General features: G+C 48.1%; 1 long non-coding RNA gene across 2 annotated transcripts; it reads right to left on the minus strand.

Moving 5' to 3' along the window:
* Positions 1-4,093: 4,093 nt before the first annotated feature.
* On the minus strand, positions 4,094-10,128 carry LOC131839917 (uncharacterized). 2 transcript variants are annotated; one of them, XR_009357075.1, is made up of 3 exons: positions 9,928-10,127; positions 7,834-8,041; positions 4,094-4,197 (listed from the first exon to the last, which is right to left on the minus strand). It is a non-coding gene; the product is annotated as an uncharacterized LOC131839917 (long non-coding RNA). The 2 variants fall into 2 exon arrangements; XR_009357076.1 differs by lacking the exon at positions 4,094-4,197 and adding an exon at positions 5,327-5,806 and having other exon boundaries at positions 9,928-10,128.
* Between the last annotated feature and the right edge of the window lie 10,735 nt (positions 10,129-20,863).

A 20,863-nucleotide genomic window follows, 5' to 3' on the forward strand; every position in this document is an offset into this window, starting at 1 on the left:
ATGCTCTACTAGAGACCGGGTCCTGAGCTGCCCACCGGAGCCAGTTCCTGTGTTTCCCCACTTAACTTACCACGCTCTCAAGTGGGATCTTACAGGGATATTTACAGGACTATAAGAATGATTGCACTATTGTAAAGAACCCATTCGGCAGACGGGGGTCATTAAACCCAGCTCAGCCTGCGAAGACACAGAGAAGGCTCCCTTCTGGGCATGCAGTGTTAAGGCTGTGGGGGTGCTGAGCCACATTCTTTCAGGGAGCTCAGGTGTGTGGTGAGCTGGGAAGCCCCAGTGCACCCCGTGGCCTTCAGAACCTGGTGAGGGCAGCAATGTCACAGCTCTTGGGCTCTTGAACAGAGCAGCAGTGTTCTTCTGCCTGTTGCTTGCCAGGCGACCCTCATTCTCCCCTGAGCTCTGGGCTTCCCAACAAGGCAAAAGAGAGTCTCAATATTGTCATCTCACACACAGCTGGAGCCGCTGGTCCTGGAGACTTCCAGGCCTTTTCTCTGGAAGCAGAGGCTACAGAACCAAATGTCCACCCAGCTGACTTTTGTCCCCTGCTTGCTCTGGGCCCGGGTCATGCCTGAGGCCAGTACACATAGCTGCCTCCACCAATAAATGCCTCAGGTTTCTTCTCTGAAAACAGAGATGAGCCAGGAAACAGCCAGTGAGTGACTCACTGTCATTAAGCAAATGAAGTGTTATTGAAGTAGTGATGTACTGAGTATCAGGCAAGCAGGACTCAGTCACAGTTATAACGAGAGAGACGGAGGGCTGCAAGAGGAAAAGCTCCCTGGCTGTCAGGATGGGGCAACCGTTGGGACACACGGCGAGGGCTGTGGGCAACTTCTTCTGAACTTCTTCAACTCACGATCAGGACAGCCATGTCTGACTGCAGGAAGAGGGGGTAGTCAATCCTGAAGGAGTTCTGGGGAGAGGGTTCTGTGCTTCTGGAGAAAGACTGTGCTTCTCAGATTCTAATGCCTCCCGGGTCACTCGGGGATCTTGTTAAAATGTATACTAGGATTCAGATCCTCTGGGTGGGGCCCAAGAATCTGCATTTCTACCCAGTTCCCAAGGACTCATGCTGGTTCCACCGCCAGGCTAAGAACCATCCAGAGCAAGGTGGCAGAGAACGAAGCAATAGGGTTCTTTCCAAAGCAAGTGGGTTTCAGACTCAGAGGTGACTTTTCAAAATTGATTTTTTTTAAACTCCTATTTATCTATTATTATTATTATTTTTTTAATCTAAGAATGAAGGAGGTGAGGACCAGGCATGAAGAATATAGATTCTGTTTGTGCAAGATGAGCCAAGGGCTACTTAGGAGCCGGGTTCAGCCAATAAGCCCAAGTAACCCCCCAGGCAGGGCCCAGTCCCCAGCAAACCCCCCCCCCCCCCGTGCCTGGACCCTGGGAGTCGGTCAGGGAGCGGGTTGGCAGCAGGGACAAATGATTCTAGCTTTTCTCCAAAAGGTATTCATTCCATCCCGACTTGTTAGGACAAAAGAGTCTGGGGAGAGCAGGATATTCTGAATTCATGAGAAATCCAGATTATGGGGTTTGCCAAGAACTGTTCCTCCGTGACATCTGACAGCACATACCCAGAGGTCCTGGGGGACTCCTCTCCCCTGACAGGCTCACCTGCGTCAGTCCCACAAGTGCTCCTGGGAAGTGGGTGCTGCACAGGAAATTCAACAGCTAGTTCCTTGTGGGGTGCGGTGATGGCAGAAGCCGCCCTCATGCATCTTGTCTGTACTACCTGTCCACTCTGGTCGTCCGTCCTCCCTCAGCTGAAGGGGAGACTTCAGCTTGGGTTGGCCCATTTGTCACAAGGTCTAAATTAGGAGAATCCAAACTATAAACCACCCAGTAACCTGGGAGCGCCCCTATCATTTATTTACATCCCATCCCTGCAAGTCAGGCCGGGACCCTGTGGGGGTTATCACAGAGAGACGGCACTTGGCTAAGGGGCCGAGTAGTGGTCGGTGTCCTGGTTTCCTGAAACCTCCTCTCAGTCTTGGGTCTCCCATTGGCCAGATTGCTTTGTTCGCCCAACCAGTCCAACACGATTGATCTGCCCCTTAACAACCTCCAAGTACTAGCAGCTGTACTCTGAAGCAGGTTTCCTGGGGACCCTAGACCAGCAATTCTCACCCTGGTGTGATTTTGCTCCCAGGGAAATTTAGCAACATCTGGATACATCCGTGATGGTTACTGCTAAGGGCAGGTCCTGCTGGCATCTAGTGGAGAGAGGCCAGGGGTGCTACTAAACATCCTGTCATATACAGGACAGCTCCCACAAGAAGGAATTATCTGGCCCAAAGCATCAGTACTGCCAAGATTGAGAAACTCTGCCCTAGGCAAGTGCTCAGGGGACCTGGACTGACACAGGAGAGCTGGAAACATAGGTAAAACAGCTGTGAATTTGCCAGAACACTTGCCTCAGGGCAAGGTATTGGGGTTTATTTTCTCCCCTTAAAATAATGAGGATTCCTGTAATTTGCTGTGTCTTCCACTTTGTCTTTGTCTTCACGTCGTTGCCAGATCCTCTGGTGTGTTGGCCATCTGAAATAGCAGGTGAAATAGTAGGGAACCAGAGCCTTTCCTTGTGTTAAATTCCTTCCTAACCACTCTTAGCATCACCCCAGAGTTAGGGCCAGGTGGAGAAAAAGCACAGGCTGTGGATTCAGGCAGTCCTGGGTCTTCACGTGTGCCCTTTGGAAGTGAGTGAACCTCTCTGCCCGCTGTTTCCCCTCTTGCACCATGCAAGCGTCAGAACACAGTGAGTATTTAGGAAAGGATAGCTAGCGTGGTTTTAAGCACCCAAAAGTTTTATAAAATGCTTGATTGTTTTTCCCACGTAACCCTAGTTGGCCAGGAAGAGAAATTAAGTCCCTGAAGTCCAGGTAAACGCACTAAAGATGGTAATAATCACAGGCAGAGAGAGAGAGTCCAGATTCACACTAAATGAAACAGTTACAGCATTACTCTATGTAGCAAGTGATCTGTTCATCTATCTGCAGTTGGATTTTTCCAAACCTCAGGTCTAAGACAGGGAGTAGATTAGTAGTACAGGTTAAAGAGTCTGAGCATGTGTGCCTCTGGCTACTCCGGGATGCCATGATGGGTGTACACATTAGTGGCTTGGTGTGCAAGAATGTGTGCAGTCAAATGAGTCTGATTTCCTGGCAATACATAAGCACTTTGAGGCTTAGTCTTGTTTTGTGCTTTTTATTCTTCTCAGCCTCCACTAAAGGTATGCTGTTTTTATGGATTTTTTTTGACGTGTCTACTGCCTTTTTTTAAAAAAAATGGGGTGGGGGGAGATAGGTCACAGATCAGGATATCCGTGGTGTTGATAAAGGCATAGATGTTGGCAGAGTAAGCTTTCTAAAGCAGGAATGCATTTGTATGTCAGGACTTAAAATTATGCTAATGCTGTAGGCCAATCTAATCACTATTTAATGGTTTGTCATGTTTGTCTCAGAGCTTCTTGCCAGCAAAGGTAAAAAGGGAAAGAGGACAAAATTATGTAATGTAAAGTTTTTATGTATGACCTTGAATGATAAAGTGAGCAATTTTTCCAACCATAACTTTACAAACAAATTCAAAACTTGTTTTTACAACACATCTTAATAGAAGCTGAGGGCATAATATTCAATTGTAGGTTAGTTGAAGACCGCTCCCCAGAGCTCCTTAGGGACCCAATGCACCTGGGGTTTCATTAGAGATGAGCTCAAATTTGGACGCCCAGCAGAGTAGAATGTCATCATTCCTTATATTCTCTTCTCTAATTTCTCTGGCTGGGCTTTTTACCAGGAGTTATTTACAGATAATTTGAGGTGTTACTTCCTTATAAGCACCTGGATGCAGGTCTTCTATATCATAAGCAGATAAATAAGATATACAGAAATTACCATACTTTATTTTGGCATCAGGTAAGTACTCTGTGTTAATTTTGTTCATTTGTTCTTTCATCGATCTATCTGTCCATCTAACCATTGTCCACCCATCCACACATCCACCCATCCATCCATCCATCCATCCAACACTTCCCTAATTTTGTACAACCAAAGAGGAGAGCCTGATAGCTGGCTGACATTGCATTTATTTAGATGGTCCTAGATGTCTGTGGGATGGAGGCTTCCATATCTTCCAGGCTCCATAATTGCCTTGATCTTCACTTGGAGCTGTGAAAGCCTGTGGGACAGAGTGGAGATGAGCAGGGCTGCTTCCTGAGCAAGGCAACTGTTAGTGATATATGGACAAGCCAAGCTGTGGGAGGGAAATCTGAAAGGCCATCATCCACAGAGTACCTAATTAAATGGGTACACTGACTAAGACCATGGTGCAGTAAAGGCTTTGTGGTGTCCCTCTCATCAAAGAAAAACAATCCATTGCTTCTTCCATTTCTAGTTGTCTATTTGTCATTGAGGCTGTGCTTGTTTGTACAGACAATTCTGTGGGTACAAGTCAATTTATTTTTGTTTTTAGCACTATGCTATTCAGTTACCAAGAAACACATCAATTGCCTGATGGTTTATCTAATTCATCCTGTTGATCCTCTGGAATATGATCCATTTCTTTGTTCTTGGTCAAACTAATTGTGTGACTATATGGTGCCTGAAATTCTGCTTTTATCATCCCCATCCCCCATGTCCTAGACAGGTGCACACCCATCCATGCACACACACTTACTCACATGCACAGATGTACATCTACGCCTTCGAGGGCCCAAAGCTTCAGAAAGAGAAAACAGCTCAGAGCAGGTACAAGCAGCCTCTAACCCTCTAAAATCCCTTGTGACAACCCACAGAGCTGTCACATCTTGAGGAACTGAATTTGAGTTCTTCAGGAGCCGTGCTATTCTGGCTAATGAACTATGAACTTTTTGAAAGTTCACCAGAACATTTTTTTTCTTATCTTTTTGTTTTTGGTTGTGCCGTGTTACTGTAACCTGTTAACCCCTTTTCTCCTCTTGGTAAATATCATGAATCTAGCTTTGAATGATTAGGACTCATTATTTTATGGATAGAGGCTCATGACATATAAAGGACAGGTTTTGGAATGAGACTTCTATGGCACGGATTTCACTTTTACATCCCGCTTACAGGCCACGTGACTGTAGACAACATGACTTAAATTTTATTGACCTCTGTTTTCTTTACCAGGCTGCAAAAATAAAGATGATCCTATTTACCTCATAGGGCTATAATGAGAGTTGAAAATGATATAGGTAGTGGGGTTCCATGGTGTAATGGTTAGCACTCTGGACTCTGAAAATGATATAGGTAAATTGCATAGCAGTATCCTGCATATGGTAGCAATTGTTGATTGGGATTTATTATTCCAGAGTGTACAAAAGGAACATAGAGATATAAAAGGTGCAGGAAATTAAAATTGAAATTGAGTCAACTGTGGACTGTGCTCAGGGCAGCCTTCTGGGAAGCTGAATTCTAATGCCACAACCAATATCCTCTTTATTATTGACATTGTAGTCTACTGGGGAAAGATCCACATGCCGTGTGTCTGTTCCATGTTCCTTTGAAAGCTGTTGCAATAAGTGGTCTATGGAGGTCTATGGAGTCCATATGGGCAAGGGTCATGTTGCTCAATCACTTGGCTCTGCTGGACCAGGGAAGAAATGCAAGAGCAGGAGTCCAGGAAGCTTTCACCCCAGCCACACAGCAGAGTGTGGAAGAGGTGAATCGGACCTTCTGGGATACTGTAGGAGCTGCCTATCCCCAAACCACATGGGTTCCAGTCTTCTTTTGGTGTGACAGGGGTTGGTTATGACCAGCAGAGTGTCCTGTTGTTGAGCAGAGAGAGACTTGAAGAAGCAGACAGACAACAAAACATGCTCTCTGGGCATCTTAAGCCTCTAGTAGCTTTTAAGATAGAAGAAAATTTGATGAAATACCAAAAAATCATAAAACTTCGGACTCCTAGACTCCTTAAGGATTAAGGGGCGGGCTGAATATATTGTTGAGAAGATATCTTCTTGACCCCAGGTAGCTGAAAACCCACTAAGGGGAAGATCCAGATGATGGTGGCAAGAGGGACAGTGACTCCCACAAATCACGGCCATCCACATTTCTAAGAACAGAACCGTGTTCAATCAGTCCTGAATTTGCCAAGCCACAGCGTACAACAAAACCTCAAAGAATCCACTTGAGACGAAAGAACTGAGGCTACTTAAATGCCTTTCCTTCCCTTTCTCTTGTTCAGAACATCATAAAATCAAGCTTGATATCTTTAGCTAATAAGGTATTTGAGGCACAAACCTTAGAAAATGAAAACTAAGAAATCCCCAGCTACCAGTCTCCTGGGACTACTCTGTTTGCAGGGCTGGATTTTCCATTATTAACTAATCACAAATTAGTAAATAAAAAAACAATAAATGATAAGAAACTGTTATCGTGTCTTACAGAGCTTCTGAAAAAGCTAAATGGCAATCCCCATAATAGACTCTCAATAAATATAATTAAAAGCCAACTACATGTCAAGTGCTCTGTTGGGCACACCAAAAAGCACAGAGAAGCACCATTTCCCCAGCTCCTCCAGGGAAAATCAGAATCTGGTGGGGAATTCAGGAGGCATCACGAGAAGGGCACACAGGCCATACCACTAAGTGCCAAGTGTCGTGATCAGACAGCCCCCCCCGCCCCCCCAGATTCAGGAGGACACTGGATGAGAAAACACATTAGTTAGGAATCTGTTTTCACCTTGTGGGTTTCATGACATCAGTTTCAATGGGAGAATTTTCAACTGGTTATGTTATGTCTTCCAGACAGTAACCGTTTCTAAACCCCAAGGGAGGAATCTTTAAGGGGTCAGGAACGATCATTCTCTCCGGGAATCTTTGCTCCAAGTGATGTGCATGTGCAGGAGGATTGGATCATGATGATCTTGTTCTAAGGACTTTGTATTTGTGACATTAAATGGCTACTTGGACTGGTCATGTATACTGCACTCACAGAATGTGCAGTCGAAATTGGACCTCTGCCACTTCCCACTTCCCCCAGGACTCTCCTCCCTCTGCCTGGTCTCCCAGCCAAGTGGAATCTTTGACACCAGAGGACCTTTATGGGCACAATCACTATTAAAGTCTTTGCCTGCTGGCCTGCTAGATATACTCAGCCTTGAAATAACCTCTGCTCTTCTTGTGACAGTTTGGCTCTGCTCAGCCTCCTCTCTGGAATTAAGCCACCCATTCTTAAAGGGGTGCCCTAAGGCTGTCTGAAAACTCTTTCTTCTTCCATCCCTTATCTCCCACCATCTTCTCAAAACCCAATTTGAAAAAATGAAATTTCTCCCCTAAACTTTTCCAAGTATTGAAGCAACTTGGTGTAAAAGAATGAGCTCTAACTTTGGGGATAGACAACGGTCCATTCAAAGCAGAACTTGGCCACTTGCTAGTGCGTGGCCTTGGGTAGAAAAATAGACCTCTCTGTTCCTAAGTTCCTTAATCTGTGAAGTAGAGTCACTATGAGCATTATATTATAGGGTGCCATGGGCAGTGCAAGTTGTATGGTGCCTGGCATATAGTAGGTGGTTGCATTTAATGTACTCCTGCCCCAAATTTCATTTCTTTTTGTACACCTTGCTTACATTAGCATAATTAATTTAGTTCATAAGATGTCATTTCATGAGACAACACTTTGCTAAATACTTTCCTAGGCACTGTCTTGTTTCACTCTCCTATTTTTGTGTCAAAGATGCTATTCTCAACAAATTCTAGATAGAGTTTTAAGACCAGAGTTCAGGAACTCTTGGAAAACTTCTGTAGCACCCTTCCCATCCTCTCTCCCACCTGCTTTGTGGGTTCTGACTTACCTCATTGCAGCTGGTCAGACATACCGTACAAACGAAGCCTGGCCCTGTCCTCGAGGAACTTCCAGTCTGGTTGGTGAGGAGAGAGACAGAGAGGACACTGCTCATACTTGCTGAGAACAAGACCATGCTTTTCTATTCCTGATGGGGCCTCTTCCTGCACCCGCTGGCTCAGGGCTCTGGCCTGAGAGGCATGTCAACTGAGTCTCCTCTGTGAAGAGCAGAAGGCAGTAGACTTTCAGGGAAGGAGGCAGACTGAGGACAGAACTGGCTTGCATCTCCAGATGGGATGTGCGAGTCCATGCTAGGGCATTTCCCCCAAGGCTCCTTCTCATGGCTACTGTACCTGTCGACAGGGTCTATATTTCTAGGTATGAAGCTTTAAATGAGGGAAGCATAAAAATGGAAAGGCACAACCCTGGCCCTCAGGGAGCCAAGGTCATCAGAGAACCCTTTTCAAGCTCCAGAGACACGATGCCTGTGGCAGCGCAGGGCAGGCCATGAGACAGTGAAGCAGCGGTGGCCCTGGGGAGGTCTCAAAGATGAGATTTATGTGGCCTTGGAAAAGACATCATTGATAGAATAGAGGAAATGGTCCAAGAACCAAGGGGGTGGAGATTGCCGTATTGAGAACCAAGAGGAGACTTTCTAAAATTCAGGCCACAGTGGGTAGAAGAGCAAAGGGAGGGGGGATGGCATGAAGCGAAATGGGATGTCCTGAATACATTGTCCAGAATGTGGCAGGCCTGTTAAGTGAGCCAGGGATCGTGGTGACAAAGTGAAGCAGCAGTTTAGGGAAGTGAAAAAACCCATGGGCTCTGGACCCAGATTCAAGTCCTGACTTTTGGTGTTGCCACGGGAATATGGCAGGTCCGTTAACTCTCAGTCCAGTCTCCTGTCCTTCACAGGGCGAGGACACCCACCTTGAAGGTGCTGGTGAGAAGGAGGAGTGGATGCGCACCACCTCAGCAGGCAGGCTCCACGCCTCCCCCTGCCCCCTCCTCCTCTCCCCTCCCATTTGGCTGCTTTCACTTCCACCAAGTGCTTTCACTTTCACTTCACTTTGCCCCAATGACATGGTCCCACTTGTCCTGAAAGAGGTTTGGAAGAGCAAGTCCTCTGACTTTCCAGACCCCTTTCCCAGGGTGCAAACATGGGCCCTAACTTGCTGAGCCTGTGGGCCAAGATGGGCAGAGGGTGGCTCCACATCGCAGCCGGCGAGTCCCAAACAAGCTGCCCTCTGCCTTCAGGCACCAGCCCCTTGCAGTTCACTTCGAGATGACCTTCGCCATTTCTGGAGCTGTGGGATCCAGCCAGGGGTAGTGTTCCTCCCCTGCGACCTGACCCAGTTCTAGTTAAAAAGCATTTAGATTTCGCATGAAGAAGAAAAACGACAAACCAACTTTGTATTCCTTTCCTGTGCGTTTTTTTTTTTTTTTTTAAATTTCCAAACAATCCTTTGAGTGAGCTTCTCATTTTCTGAATGGTAAACTGAGGCACAGAGAAGAATACCACCATGACTTTATTCCACCGTGAGTCAGGGTCAGGCCACTGGCGTGGTGAACTCCAGCTCCAGATCAGAGATTTTGGAGACTTAAGGTGCCTATGAAGCACCAGGACCTGCAAAAGCAGATGCTCTGGACCCGCCCAGTGGGAGTCAGATGAGGATGCCTGGGTGGGGTCCCAGGAATCACTGTTCTCAAGGTCCCAGGGCCTTCAGGCACCAGACAGGGGGGCCCGGGGACTGCACTCGAGAACCTCTGCCCTAGACGGAAAATGCTCTTGGCTCCTCTGTTCCTTTCCCTCTTGGGACAGAGGGTCTTTCTCAGAGGTTCTCTCTCTCTGCCCTGCTAAAGCATGGCCTGGGCATGGTCCGGCTGCACCCCGTGAAAACCCCTGCTCCAGCCATCTGTCACTACCGAGGCCAGCCCATGGATGGGGCCCAGGCTGGCAAGCTTCGTGCGTGACCCCGAGGGGACCACTTGGAAAGTTCCTGGACATGTGAGCCAGGCCATAGGTGTGGCCTCAGAGACAGGTGCTTTGGGTCCTGCCCCCCCTCTGCTCTCTTTCCCTGATGGCTGTGTGTTTGCAGCAAACCTGATCCAGACGGTCCTGCTGCCACAGACTCTTGGCTGGGTGGGACTCGGCTGGGCTTCTTTCAGGGCCTTCTGCTTCTGTATTTCCCACTCCACCTCTCATATTGGTCTTCTTGACTCGAGCTCCCGAGCTCTCTTGCTCTGTCTCCCAACGCTCTGTCTGATCTCACCCCGCTGAGATCCCCAGCATCCAGCCTGCCAGATCGGAGCTGGAGGCTGTGACTAATGTGCTTGAAGGTGAGTCATCTGCTAAATATAAAAACCCACTCACTCCTTGGATGCAAAAGGTTCCAAGAGGCTCTGTGTCCTTCCCACCCAAACCCATCCTTCCTCAAGGGGCCAGAAGACGTTTGTTCGTGAACAGCAAACAAACACCAAAGAGCAGCAGCGGCAACACTGCCTCTTGCCCTTTGGCTCTCTCCTGAGATCTCTAAAGGCGGGAATTTCCCTGGTCCGTCCAGTGGCTCTAGGAGGAGGGAGCTCAGTGAGGAAGACAGTAGCTCTAGCCTACTGTGGAATGTGGAAGGAGGCACAATTTATCTTCAGGACTTGCTTTCTCCTGTTTTTGCTCTGTCCTTGTTCAAGAGACCCCAAACCACCCGTCCTCTTGCAGAGGAGAAGATGAGCCTTGTAAATGCACGTGTGTCCTGCAGGAATTAGCGGACGTTCACCCGTGCATGACTGAATAGGCAATGGAGGGGCTCAGGTACGGGGCCCCACTCTTGGACAGGTGTGTCCCATAGTGTCGCTCTTCCCTATAGTGTCGCTCTGTATGCCCCACAGATTGCTTTCTGCTTGGCCTGACTGCGATGGTTCTTTGTCACCCTTGGAGTAGGGGTCCTTGCAGGATATGTGTAAAATATCACATGCACACTTAATACTCAATACTCTTGGCCCTTACTTTGTGTCAGCTACAGCGCTTGACACCTTCCACGGATAATTTCATCAATGTTCTCAATCATATAAATCTATCCTTATTCTCAGTGTATAGATGAAGAGACCGACGTTCAGAAAGGTGAAAACAATTGTCTAAAAACCCAGTAATAGGAGTATCGGAACCATGACTTAGAGCAGTATTTTATACTTTAACCTCTAAGCAAAACTAGGAACTTTCAAACTTTCTTTGATGCCAACCTATAGCAGGAAAAAATTTTACATCCTGGTGCCATGAATACACACATACACATGTATATCTGTTCATATGTGTATATCTGCATGCTTATGGGATAAATTTCTGGGGAAACACACTCTTACTGTTTTCTGATTCTATTCTATTCCATCCTATTTCTTTTTGTTGTGGTCTAATCTTATTTTTAAAAATTATGCAGCCCATCAGATTTCTTCCATGACTTTCGATAGGTCATTATCCGCAGTTTGAGGAACACTGGGCTAAACCATACTTAAACCATAGTAACTGTTCATGGGGACAGTGTCTGGAAAGCCAAGTTGCAGTCCTAGGACAGGAACTAATGTCTGTGATTTAGAAAGGTGTCTCTATTTCTGGGGCCTCATCTTCCTAAAATCTGAGTTGCAAGAGAGTTTTACAGAATGGCCCAGGAGGCCTTCCTCGTGTTTTTCTTTACTTGCCCCAAACGCTTCGCTTACATCTTTCTCTGGGGAAGAGGAGAGGGCGCCTCCCCCAGCCGTGCACAGGGGAGATGCAGAAAAACAACCAAGTGACGGCTGGCAGGTCTTCACTTTCGCTTGGGTGGGGGGCTTGATCATGGTGCAGTGGGACATAGAGTAGACACAGTTCCCACCTGTCTGGGATTTGTGATCTGAAATGAAGCAGCTCATTTTCTCATGCAAAATGTTCATTCGATTCCCCTTGCCATCTTTTTATTTGTCTGCTTTCTGGTATCTCTGCTTTCTCAGGCTTTCTGAAACTCCGAAGAAAGACCATTCCAGTGCAAGTTGGGAAGTGTGAGTGGCAAGAGGGAGACAGAGAAAGAGAAAGAACTGTGATAAATCAGATCAATCCAAATGGTGTGTCCGGACTCAACAGGTCTGTGTCCTGGTCTCCCCTTGGCCACTAGTGGCTGTGTGACCTTGGACATGACACCTGCACTAGGTGGGCATGTCACTGGGCCTGAAGGGCTTGGATAAGGTCTCATCCAGCTAGATATTCTGGAAAAATAAGTTCACACTCTGAGGCAGGGAGGAGAGGGAGCAAAACCCCCTGGGTGATGCTTACCACGAAAGGCCAGTTCAAGAAAACCCTGCGGATGAGAACTGCTTTATTCTTAATAATTCAAATACCCTATCATTCTTCACTTGGCCTCACTCAGAGGGTGTTTATCTCATTCCAGCAGGTTTCAGAGTTCCAAATTGGCTGCCTGTAGTGGGTGAGCGCCTTTGTGGACAGGTGGCATGCCTGTGCAAAGTGCCATCCGGTTACTAGAGCAGCTCGGCACACAGGTGTTTCCCATCCTATAAGATGAGGTTCCTAGGAGACATAATTTGCTCGGGTCCCAGGCGAACTGGTTGCCCCGGACTGTGGGTGATATTCACAGGATCTTTGCTGAGACCAGGCCAGTTCGACTGGGATCAGCTGGTTTACACCCAGGCCTTCATGTCTCTGATTTTAGGATGAAGACCATGTGGGGCTGGTATGACCCCACCACTGTGCATCCGGGTGGCCCCGTGGCCGGGAAGATGTGCTCTTCCCTGGAACCTGGCCCCCAAGTGGTGGTATTAGCACCAGCAACTCTGCAGTGATTTGCGCCCCCATCACCTTGAAGCCCAGCACCACAGGCAAGGGTGCCATTGCCATGCACTCTCTCTGGAGGCTCTGCTCTCTACTTTCACACTCAGGACAGGAGGCCTATGCCCTTTGGCCCTCTGCACTGTTCTGGGACAGGGGCCATCTTGGGGGTGATCCAGAGGCCCCAGAGCACAGAAGGTGGAGCTCCTTTTACCTGCATCTAGGCCCCTCTTTCCTCCCTTCCTGGCAACCCCCCCAGGAGAGAACTGGGCTCTCCCACTGGTTATGGAATTCACAGACTGAAAGAGACTTGGACGGGTCACCTTGATTCCCTGCCCAGAGGGAAGACACAGACCTCTTCGATGACCACGGCCTCTGAGGGCAGAGAAGGACAAGCTGCTGCCCTTGTGTGGGGATTCCCGCAGGCAGGAAGGGCTGCAGCTGAGGCCGCCTGGGCAGGCCTCTCCCATTTGCATTCTCTCTCCCCCTCCCCCCACAGGGGATGCTGCCTCTGCCTCTATCAGGAGCAGAGTCCTCTGACTCCCCTTGAAGAGGCAAGAGGAGAAAGATCCCAACATTGCCACTCTCCCCAGCAAAGATGGTCTGCATTTTTAGGTGCCCCTGGCAACTATGTCAAAAATGAGCCACATACCTGCAGCCCCTTCGTCCAGCCAGCATTCACAGAGCACCTACACCGTGCCAGGCATGTCCCCATCCTTAAAATGCATTGTGCACAGCAACAGGACCCCATTTATCTCAGGAATGATATGTAGACCAAGAGGTAGTGTTCCCGTGTGCTCCTGTCCATCTAACAAAGGTGCGTGGAAAAACACGTAGATGGCTGCTTCCGTCCTTCTGCCCCAGTTAGAGAGAAGAGTGCTGTACCCTGCTCATGGTTTGGGAACTCTGAGTGCCAGGAAAAAGGAACATCCTCCTGCAAAATGTTTCCTGCAAACACAGCAAGAGAAGGAGATGCAATTATGTTGGTTTGAGCTGGGTTCAGACAGATGTTGTAGGTACAGAACCTGGGGCTCAGTCTTCCTAGGAAGACAGGGGTCTGTCACTCATCTGGTGGGAGGACACAGGTCTGTGTGTTCTGGCCAGGCCCAGTGTGAGCCCCATCCCCACTGTGTCTCCTGGGAACGTGAGCCTGGCTGCTAGCACTAGCGAGGCAGCCAGAAAGGAGGGAGAACTACCCAGTGCAGGACAGGTTCCTGAAGCAAGCCTTGTTAGTACCTGGCGCTTGTGTGTGCCGATTTGTCCCTTAGATGCCCAGCATCTGTTGCCCTGGAATGCACACTTTTACTGTTTCCCCATGTTGCCTGGTGCTGGGACTCTGCCTAGGCCACTTAGCGCCTACTGCCTTGAATCAAAATGAGTGGAGGGCTGAGGAAGAAACACAAAAGTAAAAGTCCTAGGAGTTGTCCCATAGATACTTATGTTAGTCCTTAAAAAACCTTTGAAAGGGAGAAACAGAGTTTGCATAATTTTTAAGCCTGGCCACCCTGTGTCTGAGTCCCGGCTCAGTCACATACCAGGCATGTGCTTTTGAGCAAACTGACCACTCTGACCCTCAGTCTCTTCATCTGCATAGCAATAATACACACCTCTCCAAAATGCCTTGAGGATCAGCTAAGGTGAGTTATATTCACAAGCACCCAAGACAATGTGGTCCTGCTCAGCCTTTACCCCAATCATACCCATGAGCACATGTTAAGATCTTCCTCTTTACTCAACTCCTCAGACCAGCTTCTGCTCATCAACAGTTTTCCAGCTTGGAATATTTGGGGAGTGGGGTGCAGGAAGGTGACCCCAAGGTAACATTGCCTAGAATCAGAACACAGAGGGGGCTCAGAGCCCTTTGTTTGAGGTTCCCCACTGCAGAGGCAGCAGAAAGGAGGCTAGAGTGAGGTCACAGGACTGGTGATGTATGCCTTTGTTCACTTAGTACATCTGTAGCGATCTTGGAATAAGACTTATCTTGGCAGATCCATTTAGTATTCTGTTCAGCAGGGAAGCCCAAGGTGCCTTTGGATCTGCTGAACTGGCTGGTTGAATTCAACGACGCACCTGCCCTCTAGTGGTAAGAAAGGGAAAGGCATGGGCAGCCCAGGGCTAAGCCCCAAAGAGCCCACAGGACCTGAGATGCTGTGGGTGAAGGTGTGTGTGGTCACCTGGAGACTCAGCAATACCAGGCAGCACAAATCCAAACTAGCCTAACACGTGGGGGTCATCCCCTGGACACACTCCCGGCCCCAGATTTGGGGTTCCACCCACCCATTCATTTGCTCCTTTCTTCAACCAAGGTCTATGGAGTGCCTCCTAGGGGTGGGGAGGAGGGTGGTTCCAGGTGGTAGGGACATCACCCAGTGATCAAGATACGCAAGTCCCCCCACTCATAGAGTTTTCATTCTAGTTTGTTGGGCATGGGTGGAGGCTCCTCTCAATCCTCCCCTTGTCTTGGTAGACACCAACCAGGAACTCGATCCATGCCAGCAGCTCTCATATCTGTCCCTTTTTGTAAAAAACGAACCATCCCAAAACGTCGTGGCTTAACACAATAATGCATTATTACTTCTCGTGATTTCTGTGGGTTGATTGGGCTCAGCTAGGCAGTTTTTACCCTTTATGGGATTGCTGCTAGAGCTGGAATGTCCCCAGTGGCTTTCTTACACACGTCTGACCCCTCTGCTGGGATGGCTGGGCCAGCAGGGGTGGGGGAAGGGCTTGATCAGGCATCTCTCTCTTCATAGTGTCTCCAGTGGGTACCTGACCATCCTCTGAGGTGGCTAAGGGCCCCCAGAGCTTTACAAGAGTCTGAGGCCCCATGCGCAAGTCCATATCAAAACTGATGGCACTGCACTTGCCAGAGAAGTCACAAGGCCAAACGCAGGGTCAGTGTGAAAGGCAGCCACACATGGGTTCTGCAGACCATGTCTGCTGGGGGCCACCCACGGTGATGATGGGAGGAGCAGTCTCAGTGATGATGGGAGAAGCACTTCCTAAAGCCCGGGGTTTGGGGACTCAGGGTGCCCACTTTTGCTGCCACTGTCCTTCCCAAGAGTGACTTTGAATTGGGAATTCAATGGCTCCATAATCCTGTGTGGCAGGAAATAATATCAGACCGGTGGGATCACTTCTTCATTGCTCTGAGTGGAAACCATCCCAGCAGAGAGGCTGTCTGCACACTGAGAAACACTGAATTTCCTTGTTTACCCTTTCCTAGTTGCCTTTTCTATTACCCTTTCCTATTTGCCATCAGTGAGAGAACTGGTGACATCGGAAGTGTAGGATATAATGGCACTAAGGTTTTGTGACAGTGAGCACATCAAATTTTAAGGTCACCAGGTCCTAGACACAAGTTCCAAAAAATAATTTCCAGCTGCCAAGTCTTAGTTTGTTTGTTTTTATTTTCTATTTTTATCTCCAGGATAGAGATGGGTTCATCATACCCCTCAGGTCATTAAACCACCCTCGTCTTGTTTTACTTATTATTTTTTTTTTTTTATGTATGTCCGTATTTGTTCTCTTTGATTCTCATTCCCACTCTCCACCCCCACAGGCAAACATTCTAAGGCACCTAATGTGTATTTGTACACATTTATCCAAGCCACCTAGTCTTCTTGTGTTGGCATATATGTTTAATTACCTAACCAGGATTCTGTAATAAATCTAATTTTGCTTTTTATTTTTCCCCTTAGTGCCATGGTTTGTAGGTCCATCCACACGGCTCCATTTTCTCGTGGCTGGCTGTTCCTGGGTGTGCACTCCCCTAGTGCCCTCCTCCCTTCTGCCATCCCACCTGGCCTTCCTAGCTGTGAACTCCCAGATTGCCTCAGCTCCCACCCTACAAATATCAACTCTGGGGACCTCCTCACAGACCTTGTGAGCATTTCTGTAGGCTCTCTGTGCAGAGGCAGAACTTCCAGCACAAAAGGGATGTTTATAACACATGGGATGAGGTGGTGCCAGCGCTTTTATGAGTGGATGCCCCCGGCTCCTCTCCAGCAGCAGTGCCAAAGGGCAGGCCCTCTCTTTGCAGTCCAGCCCTAGCATTAGCCATAGCAGGAAGGTACAGACATAGCCCCTGCTCACAAGGATCCCTTGGCCTTCCTCCCCAGTACGTCCGGACCCCGGCCCTTGCAGACTTGGGTCTTCAGATTTCACCCCTGGCAGTCTGACCTGGCCCTGGGCAGCCCCAGGCCGCATCCACCTGCCTTGGGCACTAGTGCCTCGTCCACCTGCCCTCTCCGTGTCAGCAGATCTATGTCATGGCAACACACCCAAGCAGCTGAGACCGGATTTACTCGGAGAGGAACTCAATGCAGATGGGAGATCTCACCGCCCCCCCCCCCCCAGGGTTACCTAACACACCTCAGGGCTAGCCAAGTGCAGCTCCACAGACAGGGCCCTGGAGCATAGTCATCGACAATAAGCACCTTGGCTTACCATTCATTGGCAATGAGTCTGAAAAGCCAACTTCTTGGTTGGTTGGTATGGAGTAAACAATGCAACTTAATGAAATGACCCAATGCCAACCAACCACCTCTTCTAGACACTTAACTTCCCAAGAAAAGACACCAAGGCCCCGAAAAATGATCTTCTCAAGATGGTTGGGTAGTTGAGAGGCAAAGCTGGGCCAAACCCAGGGACCAAGTCATCCTTCCTAATCCTGCCCTAGGTCCTTCTACACTTCAGGGACCCCAAATCCACAGTCTTCAACTCTGTTCCGTGAGCTCAAATTCCTTCTTTCCCCAGATGGTCTTGAAAAAGACTCAGATACTAAACTGGGTTTATTGGTGGCTTTTCCTCCCTTTCCAATTCAGCACAGGTAACAGTAAAATGAAACAGGAATGCATAATATAAAGAGGGAGGAGAATAAAGTAACAGTTAAGAGTTTTTCTCAAGAGTGAATAGTCAGTTGTGGAATAAGGGAAGAAAATCCTATAAGAATTCCAGGCCAGTGAGTGTTTTCCACCCATTTTCCAGATGGAGAAGCAGAATCAGAGAGGCACCCAAGGAGTGACTGTGAAGAAATATAACCAATTATTTAGCAAATAGATCTAAAACTACACCCACAGTTCAATATTATCCTGTTCACAAGAGTCACCAATGTTGGTTTTCTCTCTTCATAAATGTCTCTTCCTTGTAGCTCAAAGAAACAATTCCTAATATCTTCATATGATATCTTCATTCTTTGATCTCATACTCCCTGAGAAAAATGACCATAATAGTAGTTTCAGAAATAGTCAAATCACATTTACATGCCCTTGTCAAGTTGACAAATTTGGACATAAGAATCTATGCCTGAGAAAGTCTCAATTCTGGACAAGTGATTCATTAGGTAGGATGGCAGGATTTGAAGATAAAGGAAAGAGTTCTGGTCATAAGTAAAAAAAAACATCTTGTAGGACATGGGAAGGGGAAGTCTGCTGGTCCACATTACAACACCTTGGAATGCCCCAGAAACTACCTTTGAAATTAGAATAGGTTCGGGGGAGAAGGGGATTTCAGAATTTGGAGCTAATTTAGCATTTGTCCAGTAAGAGAAACGTTAGAAAGAATGAATGCTTTCTTTATAATCCAAAGCCACTCCAACCACTAGCTTTGTGAACGGGGTCACCCAAAGAACCCTTTGAAGGGAGCATGACATATAAACATCCATGGCATGTCTGTCCCGGTTTCCAGGACTGTGCCAGGGCATGTTGTCCCTGGCCCTGCAAGCCAGCACTTGGCGGCCCCTGCCTGACTCCATGCCCTGGGGTCAGGGGAGACTTTTTTTTTTTTATTTTGGAAATCAAATGCGGTAAAATTCACCTGTTTAATAACATACAATTCGGCAGTTTTTGAGTATGTTTAGAGTTACGAGCCAACCATCACGATCGAATCCCAGAACATTTTTGTCACTCCAAAAAGAAACCTCATGCCCACCAGCTGTTACTCTCAATCTCCCCCTTTCATCTGCCGCGTAGCCTCTGGAAACCATGAATCTACTTTCTGACTCTCTAGATCTGCCAATTTTGGACACTTCGTATAAGTGGAATCACACACAAAAGTGGCCTTTTGTGACTGTCTTCTTTCATTCGGTGATGCTTTCAGGACTAATCTGTGTTGTAGGCTGAATCCATACTTCGTCCCTTTTTGTGACTGAATAATATTCCATGATGTGCCTATCCCTACCCCATTTCATTTATCTGTTCATCAGCTGATACACTCAGAAGGATTTTAGTACTAATCTGAGCTGAGCTTAAAACCTGCAGACAATGAGTAACTTCTGTTTCCTGAGCAGGCTGCTAACATGACAAAATCAGTGATTTCAGAAGATGTCTGTGGTCGGGGGGTGGGGGTGTGGGGGTGAAAACCAGAAGTGCAGTGAGGCACAACTGGGCATGGTGGAATGTGGAGCTTATTCTACTAAAGAGGAGAGAAAGGCCAAGGTCTCTCAAGGAATCTCTATGCAAGGAGCAACCCCGAACTCTCTCTCTCTCACTCTCTCTCTCTCTCTCCAGCTCTGACCATAAAAGCCATAAAGCCATAAAGCCACAGGCTGACAAGAGAAGTTCATTCTGGTGGGAGAGCACTCAGGGGTGGTTTCAAGCTTGTCTCATATGTCTCCTGGAAGCTCTGTTGAAAATCAGTTCACCGCACTCCTTCCTGGAATGTGCATGACTGATAATTGCCTTGTGCACAATTATCTGCCAAACCCTGTTGCTAATGAAATGAATGATTTAGTTATCCTTGGTGATGGCCCGCACTGTACAAGGACCTATTACCGCATCTGTGAGGCTGGCAGGAACGCCCTGCCAAGGCACCTGTATGCGATGTTACAATGAGCTCTCTCTGCTCAAACTCAACTGCGGAGGGGAGGCTGCCCAAGGCCATGGGTGCAGCCACAGCCTGTACCCCTCCCCAACATGCATCAGAGCTGGAAATATCTAGGGGCAATGTGAGAAACCAGGCCAGAGTGCAGCAATGTTTGCCAATGTTGACCTGCAAAGCCCAAGGGGCTGCATTTTGTCAGCACATGGGAAAGGGACAGGCTGAAGGTCTGTGCTGACATGTCAGGCTCCCTGAGGTCCAGGGAGATGCTCAGCTGGCTGGTGGACATCGGCATTTCCGCCCATGTTGGGGCCTCCTAAATGTGCCTCCTCCCGTGATGCCCACCGCGCACCTCCCTTTCCTCTCCCCTCTTAGTCCGCAGTGTGGGGCTTCCGCTCCTTTCCCCACCCTCGTTCCCAGTACTACACTCTCCAGACTTCCTCCCTTGCAAGGGAAGCAAGGGAGAATAGCTGAAGGAACGTGGAAAGAAATGGGTATGGTTGGGGCAACCCCATGGTTGCTCGCAAGGCAAATACGGACAGAAATAAAGTGACTTGGCTCACGCCACGTTTAATACACTGTGTGGGCACAAGTGTGTGTGTGGACACACACACATTCCCCCTCATCTTGTCTTTAGGCATATTCCATTTAGGGGTGAGGTCTTTAGGTTTGGAACTAGTCTCTCTGAGTTAGGATGGAGAAATGTAGCTCAGCCAGGTGTGCAAGCCGTCACGGGGCCTTCGTGAAGCTGGCAGAACCAGACGAGCCGGGTGGTGGAGGCTGCGTGGGTGATGGTGGAGGGGCACTGGCCTGATTCTGGCCACCAAACCCACAGCAGTAGGTAACAGATGCTCAAAAATGGCTTGCATGCCTCGTTATTTATTTTGACAGCCTCCTGCATGCCCCTCTAGAAATGTCGTGGCAACTTAACAATGGTATTAATGAAACAAAAGAGTAAACTGCATTATTATGAGAGGAGTGTGGCATGTGAAGACTATAAGAAAGTCAGAGCCAAGATCAGCACCTGGGAATCCCTCTTCTGTGGCGGAAATTTGGCCCTTCGGGGTGTGGGGGGGTTGATAGTGAAGAGGTGTCACTTAGAGTCCTGGTAGGGATGGTGGGTGGAGGCAGACAATGGTCCTTTGATGGTGTCTCTGCAGTGGAGAAAGAAAAGATCCTGTGAATGCTTCTGGGGGTGTCCCTCACAGAAGATGGGGGTGGGATGACGCCAGTGTTCCTATCAGCACGAGCAACAAAGTATCATGGTCCAAATTCTGCAGCTGGAGCTGAGGGTGAAATTCCCGTGATCTATGGTGGTCATTTTCCATGTTTTGTAAAAAGCAGTGGTGCTCTTCTATTCCAATAAAATCTGTGCCAGCTCTTCCCCTGGAGGATGGGAGACAAGAAAGAGGAA

Source organism: Mustela lutreola, chromosome 8 (assembly GCF_030435805.1).
Source record: "Mustela lutreola isolate mMusLut2 chromosome 8, mMusLut2.pri, whole genome shotgun sequence".
Classification (NCBI taxonomy): Eukaryota; Metazoa; Chordata; class Mammalia; order Carnivora; family Mustelidae; genus Mustela; species Mustela lutreola.